Here is a 10,793-nt window from a genome sequence, read left to right as displayed (position 1 = left end):
AGATATGAGAGTACCTGAGACACTGGGACCTGTGTGGGACCTGTGCGATCGCATGAAGTGGTGGGTCAACAGCACCAACATCTCAGTTTACCATAAGCCTCTATGTTCATGAACCCCTGGATCTCCTGCCTTTATCTAAAGGGGAAGGCTAATTATCAAAAGCTAAACTAAACAAATATGTTTTCAGTCTAGACGTAAAGGTTGAGACTGTGTCAGGGTCCTGAACATTAACTGGGAGATTATTCCACAATTTGGAGGCTTTGTAAGAAAAAGCTCTTCCCCCATTGAAGTCTTCTGAGTTTTATGAACCAGTAGAAAACCAGCATCCTGGGATCGGAGTAAGTGAGGCGGTTCATAATGGGAAATAAGATCTTGCAGGTACTCCGGTGAGAGACCATGCGGGGCTTTATATGTCAATAAGAGAATTTTATAGTGAATACGGAATTTGATAGGAAGCCAGTGTAATGCTGATAAAACTGGGCTGATGTGATCAAATTTCCTGGTTTTAGTGAGTACTCTAGCTGCAGCATTCTGAACTAATTGAAGTTTATTTAGGTTCCTATTGGAGCATCCTGACAACAATGTATTACAGTAGTCTAGTCTTGAAGTTATAAAGGCATGTACCAATTTTTCAGCGTCATGTAGGGATAACACATTTCTTAACTTTGAAATGTTTCGGAGGTGAAGAAACGCTGTCCTTGTAATATTACCTATGAGTTTATTAAATGTTAGATCCGAATCAATCGTCACACAAAGATTTTTAGCTACTGACCCAGGTATTACAGAGAGGTCAGCAAGATTTAACATTAAATCTGAGCATTTATTCAGAGCAGCCTTTGGACCAAGAAGGAGAACTTCTGTTTTATCTGGGTTTAAAAGAAGGAAATTCTGCAGCATCCAGTTTCTTATATCTTTTACACAATCTTCTGTTTTATTTAATCTGGATTTATCATCTTGTTTGGCTGATATGTACAGCTGTGTATCACCAGCATAGCAGTGGAAACTAATTCCATGTCTATTTATAACTAAGCCTAATGGTAACATGTATAACGTGAATAACAGAGGACCTAAAACAGAACCTTGTGGAACTCTGTATTTCACTTTTGTATAATTAGATGATACATTATTTAATTGTATGAACTGAAACCGGTCAGTGAGTTAGGACGTGAACCAGGATAACGCTATTCCTCTAATTCCAACCATGGTTTGTAGCCTTCTAAGAGAATAGAGTGATCTATAGTGTCAAAAGCTGCACTTAGATTGAGTAGTACCAGCAGAGCTACAAGGCCTTGATCAGAGGCAATAAGAAGATCATTTGTTATCTTAACTAGAGCCGTCTCTATGCTGTGATGGGGAAATTTTCATATATGTTGTTTTTATGTAGATAGGAACAGAGTTGCTGGGCTACAGCTTTTTCTAAAATCTTAGAAATAAATGATAAGTTGGAAATAGGTCTGTAGCTTGACAATTTGCTGGGGTCAAGATTTGGCTTTTTTATCAAAGGTTTAATCACTGTTAATTTGAATGATTTGGGTACATGACCTAGGCTAAGAGAATTCATTATTGTTAAAATGGGTTTAGTTATAGCTGGTAGTACTTGTTTAAATACGTTTGTTGGAATCATGTCAAGTGTGCATGTTGCAGAATTTGAGGAAGATATTATTTTTTCTAGTTCTGACTGCTGAAGTGGACAAAATGTTTCCAGTCTCTCTTCTATAACCACATTTTGTGTCAATTGGTTGTGCCAAACCAGATAATGGGTAGGTTACTGGTATCGGCTGAACTTTTTGTCTAATATTCTCGATTTTGTTATTGAAAAGGTCCATGAAATCATTGCTGCTATAGTTGTCGGGTATTTGAGTTCAGATCCTGCCTGGTTTTGGTAAGTTTTGCGATTGCGCTGAATAAAATTCTAGGATTGTTTTTGTTGATTTCAATAAGTGAGGACAGGTATGCTGAGTGTGTTTTGATAAGTGCCTTTCTGTACCTGCTAAGGCTGTCCTGCCAAGCAGAGTGAAATGCTTCCAGCTTGGTTAGTCGCCATTTGCGCTCTAATTTCCGTACCGTCTGTCTCAAGGTGCGTATTTCATTGTTGTACCATGGAGCGAGATTTTTCTGTTGCATTAGTTTAATTTTTATAGATGCAATGTTATCTAAGGTTGATCGGAACATATTTTCAAGGCAGTCTGTTAATCTGTCTAGCTCTGTTGGGTCTGATGAAGCTGTGTTGAGCTGTATCTGGTGTTATTGAACGTTTCATGTAATAACGGGGTGATGTATACACATTTTCACTAAGACCTAGTTCATATAAAATTAGGTAATGATCTGAAACTACTGAAGTTTGTCTAAGAACAGTTAGATTATGTATGTCAACACCTAGAGTCAAAACTAAATCTAAAGTGTGATTACAATATTGTGTAGGCCCTATTACATTTTGAGTAAGGCCTACAGAGTCTAAGACAGATGAGAGTGCCTTTTTTAATGGATCTACTGTGATCTCAAAGTGAATATTGAAATCTCCTGCAATTATTACTTTCTCTGCACTCACTGCTAGGTCTGCAACAAAGTCACTGAATTCTTTTAAGAATTCTGAATAAGGTCCTGGTGGCCTATGAATACTAATTAGGTTAAGTACGCTATTATTTGTGATTGGATTGGTTGTGTTTATGAAAAGAATTTCAAAAGAATTGAAAGTGAGACTGTGTTTCTGATTTATGTCTAATGAATTTTTATAAATGACACATATACCACCTCCTTTGCCAGATAGTCTAGTGCTGTGTACATAATTATAACCTACAGGGGTGGCTTCATTTAATGAGAAATATTCATCAGGTTTAATCCATATTTCTGTGAGACATAATACATCAATTTTATGATAAATTATTGTATCGTTTACAATGAGAGCCTTAGGGTTGAGTGATCTTATATTTAAAAAATCAAACCTTAGTTCAGAGATGCTGCAGTTAGACACTGGATCTGATATTTTTTATATTAACTAAGTTATTTAAACAATGGAGATTTTCTAAGTTTGGGTTTAATCCAGGGCAGTGAAACAGTCTCGATATAGTTATACCTAGGTGACGTATCAAGACAGCAAGCAGACGGTTGGTTTAGCCTGTTTGTCAGCTGCCTGGTCCCGGCTCTGGACGGTCAGCAACTATCTATCCTGCTCTGCCGACTAACTAACAGACTATAGGCTATGCTGCACAATAGCAGAGCGGCGCCCTCCCGCGTGGGGTGAACACTGTCACACCCTACGAGACCAGACTTCCCCTCAAACTTGGACCAATTATCTTTAAAGCCCACGTGATTTTCTGCACACCACTTGGACATCCAGCGGTGTAGTGCCCAAAGCCTGCTGTAAGCTTCAGCACCCCGTCGTCTTGGAATAGCACCAGAGAATATTACGGCATCGGACATCGTATGGGCTATGTTGACCACCTCTTGAATATTACTCTTAGTGACTTCAGACTGCCAAATACGAATATCATTGCCACCTAAATGAACCACTATCCTCGCATATCTATTCTTGCTAATAGCTTAAGGCTGCTGCTAATGTCCGGCGCCCTGGCTCCTGGTAAGCAGATAACTCTCGCTGCTGGTGCCAATAAAGGAGTAGCTAGTTTCACCTGTCGCACAATAGAGCTTCCTATAACCAGAGCACCTCTGACAGGCTCCTCGGTGGGTCTTTCACCGAGTGGAGAAACGTGAATACGTTTGACACGTGAATAGGTGGAGTGTGGTGCTCAGGTGGGCTAGCTTTAGCTTTAGTGTTAGCTTTAGCTTTGTTACTATGCCTCCGAGACGTCACCCATTCACCCTGCTGTGGGGGCTCTAATGCCGGAGTCAGTGGGGCACTAACTCTTCTTGAGGTACCCAGGGTAGATAACACTGAACTCTGCTCTCTATCCCTGATTAAGCCCCGGATGCGCACCTCTAACTGATTCACCTTCTCCACCAGAGCAGAAATTAACTGGCACTTCTTACAAACTGAACCACTACTGTTATCACTAGTGGTGGAGAGAGGATTATCACTATACATGCCACAATCCACACAAGTAAAGACAGCCATAGTAGAGGATAGAGGTACTTACTTCTTCAGTGGATTTAAATCTTACCACCAGCTTTTGTTGGAAAGCTAAACTGTAGTCTTCACTCTGTGTAGGAGGTAATCCTGTGAATATAGCCTGTAAGGGTCTACAGATAGTTAGTATATAATAAAAACAGAGAAAACAGATGAAGCAAACATTCAGAATGAATACTAGCAGATCACAGAGCCACAGATGTCAATTCAGGAGTGTAATTAAGACGGCTCTATACCAGGAAAGCATCTGGGTTGGCTCCAGAGAGCCTCTGGTTCAGAGACGAGCACAAACTGGCTTGAGAGGTGCGGTCTGGTTGCCAGCGCTTTATTATTTGTCCCTCTGATATGAAGTATAAATAGTATGTGGGTTATCAGTTTCTCATCAGCCACCCAAAGCTGATGAATAATTGAAGCTGTGCTTTTGACCTAGAGATATGAAAGAGTGAGAATCTCACTCCGTATTCGCTTACTTCATTTAACCCGTCAGGGTTTTAGGAATTCTTTCAGCACCTCCTTGTATGGAAATGGCGAGATTAAGACATTCTGGGCATTTTGTGTGCAACAGGGATACTGTATTAATATTGGATGTTCATGCTTAAACAGGGCAGTGTAGTATATTTTTTGAAAGGGTCCAGTTTATCGAAGAGAATCAATGACGAATGTCTTACACTTCAAAAAAGTTGTGTGAACTTAATTTAAAAATGTTAAGCCCCATTCGACTTAATTTAATGCCACACTGAAAAACATGGTGTTGTAAATTTGCATGATTCAAATGTGCCAAACAGTTGCACTTGAGCTCAACACAATTCTTGCCAAAAGAAGCAAACTGAATGACAGTGGTGTTGATCGAACATGTGGTATGCATAATTTTTTCAGTATAAAGAACTGTGGTTGGTTCCTCACCCTTCTAACTACGTAACCAGAATATCGCTGCTGCCGGAACAAAACCTTGTATCTCCAAAATGGCAACTTTATAGAAGAAGCAAAAAACATGCTGTATTTTTAATGTAAGTCAATGGAACCAGATTTTTTTCCAAGTCATTTTGGGCCGTTTCTTTTGGTCCATTCACCATGAAATTTACACACAACGTACAGGCCAACAGGAATCTTCAAACTGTGTCAAAAGCTGAAAAATGACCAAAATGGAGAAATGAGGTTTTGTTCCAACAGCAGAGACATGATATAATTTTCACAGTAGTTACTGAATAATCTATAGTGGTTACTGAATGACAAGATTGGAGATTAAGGTGTTAATTATTCTACACATTTCCATTCAATTCAAATAGAGAACAGTCAGCACGTCAGCTTTGATAGTTCAGCTTTGGTAATGAGGGCAAATAAATGTTCAGCCACCTTTTTGTTATTTAATATATTTCCATAGCATAAATCTGCTTCAAAGTTACACAAAAGGTATGTATTCTCAACAATGAACAAGGTTAGGATTTAAAAAATTCATTCTAGATAATATAAAAGGTAACATTTTAGTTGGAAAGTCCATTTTCAATGCTTCATAGATACTTAATTTACTTTCAAGTTACATTCAACTAAATATTTACTAAATTGAGTATAATTGAACTTTAAACTTGGCTCTAATCCTAACCTAAATCCAACCCTCACCCTGGTCCTATACCTAACCCTGGTCCAAATCCTAACCCTAACCACACCACTGTTTAGAACCAACTGAGTTTCAACAGAGAGTTTGTTAACAATTTAGACAAATTATCTGTAGATAATCTGTGGGGGCTATAGTGGACTATCCAAATAAAGTGAGATCAAAAGTTCTTCTGCAAATTGCAGCTGGTGTCATTATAAAAGACGTTTCATGCAACAAGAAGCGATCATGGTGAAGGTGAAGGTGCTTAATAAGGGTCTTAGGGATAATATTATAAACCAACCCTTGAATGGAAATACAGAGCCGGAGCAAAGTCCTAGTAAAACTGGTTCAATGAGATAATATGCAAGTGGAAAACAATGGAACCACAATGAATTGTCCCCAGCTAATATGCAATGGACTGCACTGTAGTAACCTCTGGTCCTCATCATCAAAATGTACATCGAAAATTCACACACCAGCACTTGGACATATTAGAGCTCTTTTGAAACAATGTCCTCTGGTCAGACTATTTGGCAACATTTCAGCTCATCATTTGGAAAAAAGAAGGGTTGTTTATATGATCCCAAGAACACCCCACCCATAGTGAAGTATGGTGGTGGGAGCATTATGAAGTGGGGCTGCTTTGCTGCAAATTATACTGGGGTATTACATGTCATCGAAGTGAATGGAGTGATGCACTGTAATACTGGAGGAGAATTTAATCTCATCTGCCAATAAACTAAATCTGGTTAGAACACAACGACTCCAAATGTTCAATCTTAAAAAAAATGGAACCCTTTTTGAGAAGCGCTCTATGTAGCACCAAAACAGGTTCTTCCATTGTTACAAGGTGGATCTAATAATAGAAGATCCCTTTCAAAGCTGCAGTTTCCAACAATGGCTTTCCAACAAAGTATGGACAATTTTTTTTCCTGCCCACTTTGTTTTTAAACATATTCATGATTTATGATAGAATACATATTTTTTGCTCAGAGTCAAAGTTAAAAGGATGTAAATTTTAAATCAAAAGCATAAAAAATGACTTCTGTAAATGTTAGTAAGTCCGTTTATAAGTCGAACGGCTCCCTGGTTCATTTCTTTGTGCGTATTTACAGAGCGTGCCATGCTGAATGGGTGAATGAGTTTACATTCTGTCCTAGTTATGAAAGGCCTGTCTCTCATTCATAATGGTCAGAGTGACGTTCTTCTCCGGTATTCCTCTCATGCTGTCCACAATCCAAATAACCCCCCCACACGTGTAGGAGAGGCCATCTCGCACTTGCAGCACATGCACGCACACTCAACTCTCACACACTGCTGCATATCATCCTGAACTGCTGCAGGATGAGCAAGCGAGAGAGAGAAAAAGACAGCCTGCTGCTCCTCTCACTTTGGATGGCCTCCAAGTCTGTGGCAGCAAAGAGAGAGATGACCTCTCGCTCACCTCGTCCTCACAGAAATGCATGCGCACACACACACACACAGGCTCCCATCTATATTTCATACCAGAAATATATCCCCCAGATAGTGCTTTACACCCACTGTGGACGGCTGCAGGCCGAGGCTGGGAGGAGGAGGAGGAGAAGGAGGAGAAGGAGGAGGAGGAGGAGGAGGCAGCTTCCAGTGCGCCAACCTGCACACCCGGGCCAAGAAAAACACAACCTTCACCATCACACTGTCATCTGGAGAAATGTGCCTCACTCCTCGTGCTACAGGAGGAGTGGATTAACACCAGAGTCATGCAAAAATATGGAGAATGTGCATCAGTGAGAGAGACAGTGGCCTCTGGCTTGACAGCACAAACTGCCGCAAGGCAGAGTTAAGAAAATGATTTATACTAAACACGGCTGGCAAGAAACCCCATGTAGCTTATGTACCCTACACTGGAAAATGTCACGGGTCGCGCCATTAACCACGTTGAAAGGACCATATTAACTAACATGCATTTAAAATACAGCATAACATCAAAACTGAATTCATCTACAGTAAATAAACAGTCGTAAGCAAATGTTTGGGTAACCCTGGCGCAATTATATTTTCTTATTGAAAATGAGTGAACACACCTATGCACAATTTTATTACACAATTAATGTTTGTTTGCCAAATTTGACATAAGACAAAAGGTAGCAGTAGTAGTAGTGTGTGTTACTATTACTATGCATTTCTATTCTTATAGCATATTTTTATATCATTTGAAAAGGTCACCTGTCTTTTCTATTTTGTGCGAACATTTTGGGTAAACAGACCAAATAAATGGATTGAAATTCTAAGAATAAATTCGGTAACACTTTCAGTGTTATGTCTATAAGAACCCATGAACACATTCATAATCCATTATGCATTCATAAGGCATCATGAACATAGCTATAAATATTTAGAAAAATGTATTACATGTTATAGCCTTATTATGCATTATGGATTGTTAAAATAATGCACTAAAAGAAACAAGTATATAACAAATTATGCTCTAAGTAAAGTGTACTAAAGCCTCCTCCAGTATTATGAAGTTGAAGTTTGAAGCTGAATTTACTGAAACACTAAAACATGCTAAGTAAAGCCAGACTTCAAATGTCAGATTTTACACTAGTGCTACTATCAGTAATGTTTTACCCAATGTGGGAAGGTCAAAGTACACCACCGTTAGCTTGGCACTAACTGAACACTGTATATCCAATAGAGTGCCAGCAGAAATTAGCATTACTGTAGTGTAGGGATGTTACAGAGTGAAGGTTTCTAATGCTTGATGTTTGAACCATTGAAGGAACAAATTACAATGACAGCGTTCTACTATCTCGTCTGTCACTGTCCAGGCCTTCACAGTGACTTCATGCTCAGATGTCAGAGGGGGTTCAGGGGAGGGGCTGATGGGCACTTGGTTTGCTGTGATGTAATGTAATTTTTAAAGTGAGAGCGCTGATTAAGCAAAGCGCATTGTAGCGCATTATAATTTTAGGCTGTACAGCCTCTTTGGAGCATCTGAATATTCAGGACTGAAGCCCCAGAGATGCAGCCCTAACAGCCCCAGTGCTGAGAAATAAAATATTGTAAATCACATGCCGTAAATAAACTTTGTGTATTTGTCTTCTTGCTCTCCAAGCTGGGACTGACTTCTTTGGCACTGACAGTACAGGTTATTGACACTACTTATAATGCATTACATTAACAATTCATAATGTATAAAAAATGTGGCTATAAAGTGTAATTAATTTTTATAAATATTTATAACCATGTTTATAATGCCTTATGAACAAATCATAACATGTTATGAATGTGTTTATAGATGCTTAAAAACATGACATTCATAGAAAGCATTGCCATAAATTCTTGTTACAGTAAGTTTATTTGAGAAGGATTTTTTTTATTCTGTAAATTAATTGTTCCAGAGACAAAATATACAGTACTGTGCAAAAATGTGGCATCTGAGCAATCTTTATCAACATATTTATCTTGCCATTATTTATTTGTTGAAGTAGAATAAACACAAATACAATACCAAAAATATCTGTTTTCTACTAATGTTCAAATGCTTTTAATTCAAATCAGTTTTCAATTAAATGAACACATTCTGCTGCAGATGAATGCATAAAAGGATGCTGTAATGATGCTACTAATCTACAGCTTCACATTTATTCATGCTTCAATTGATTAGCATCCATAAAAAGAGAAACTTTAATGATTGTTGTATTACATTCTGAATAAAGTTATAATAAAATTAACATCCTGAATGCTTCATATGTACATAAAAGAGTCAAATATTTCCCACAAAACTATGAAATATTGCTTAAACATTAAAATACATTCTGTGCATGTCTAGCTTATACTGTCAGTGTATTTTATTATTCTACTCAATAAATGTAATAAATGCATACAGTGGCTGGAGCGCAGTGAACAGTCAGGAACCAAACAGGTTAAGAAGATATTATACAGCCCCATTTCCAAAAAAGTTGGGTGTTGTGCATAATATAAATGAAAATAGGATGCAATGATGTGCAAACTGTCTAAACCATATCTGTAAAGAAAAATCCCAACTTTTTGGAAATGTGTTGTGGCATCAAATTGAAAACATATATTTTTCAAAAAGCATTTACATTTCTTAGTTTCATCGTCTTGATGTGTTGTATTTGTACTATTTTCAATTAAATATTCATTTTTAATCCCACAACTGGGGAAATTCCACCTCTGCATTTAACCCATCCGTGAAGTGAAACACCACATACACACTAGTGAGCACACACACACTGTGTGTGTGTACGTGGCAGTGAGCACACTTGCCCGGCGCAGTGGGCAGCCCTATCCACAGCGCCCGAGGAGCAATTGGGGGTTAGGTGTCTTGCTCATAGACTGTTGGTGCTGGGGATTGAACCGGCGACTTTCTAGTCACAGGGCTGGTTCCCTAACATCCAGCCCACGACTGCCCACCTCCAGCCCCCAAATATATGGTTTAAATGATTTGCACATCATTGCATTTTGTTTGTATTTACATTTTGCACAGCGTCCCAACTTTTTTGGAAATGGGTCGTATTACATTAAGATATTCATAAATTTTAGAATATCACATTTTTTTGTTTTAGACATATAGTGTTTCACAGTCAGGAACACACTTACTGCTGAGAATAATAGTTTTAAACAAATTTCTAGGCTGCTTAAGACTTTTTCACAGTTTACTGTCTAATGTATAAGTAGTAAAGTAAATGTATAATCTACCATATAACGTTCCGTACTCCACTGCACCGTTCCAAATCAGACTAACCCTCCAGCTTTGATTTCTTATCTTTCCAAAGTGATCTTTCCTCCCTTCTGTTCTCACCATATCTCTCCTAGTGCTTTACCGTGCTTTGAGCATTGGTAAAATGTTTTATAAGCTCTTTTTTCTTTCATTTTTATTTCATTTGCTTAATAGGCATCTGGTTTCAATGATCAAAATCCCCATCCCCCTATCCACTACCCCCTCTTTTCCTCTCTCTGGTTTTCTCCAGCCCTTTCAGTGTACTGTATCATTGTTGTTTGGCTGGCCTTACTGTAAACTCTGGGCCTGCGAGCTCTGTTCTCTCTCACCTCCTGCCTGCCTTCAGCCGCCTCTGGAAAGTTTTGCTCTGCCTTAACGCTGGCACCGAG

The sequence above is a fragment of the Pygocentrus nattereri genome, chromosome 5 (assembly GCF_015220715.1).
Source record: "Pygocentrus nattereri isolate fPygNat1 chromosome 5, fPygNat1.pri, whole genome shotgun sequence".
Lineage (NCBI taxonomy): Eukaryota > Metazoa > Chordata > Actinopteri > Characiformes > Serrasalmidae > Pygocentrus > Pygocentrus nattereri.
This window is presented reverse-complemented; position numbering follows the sequence as displayed.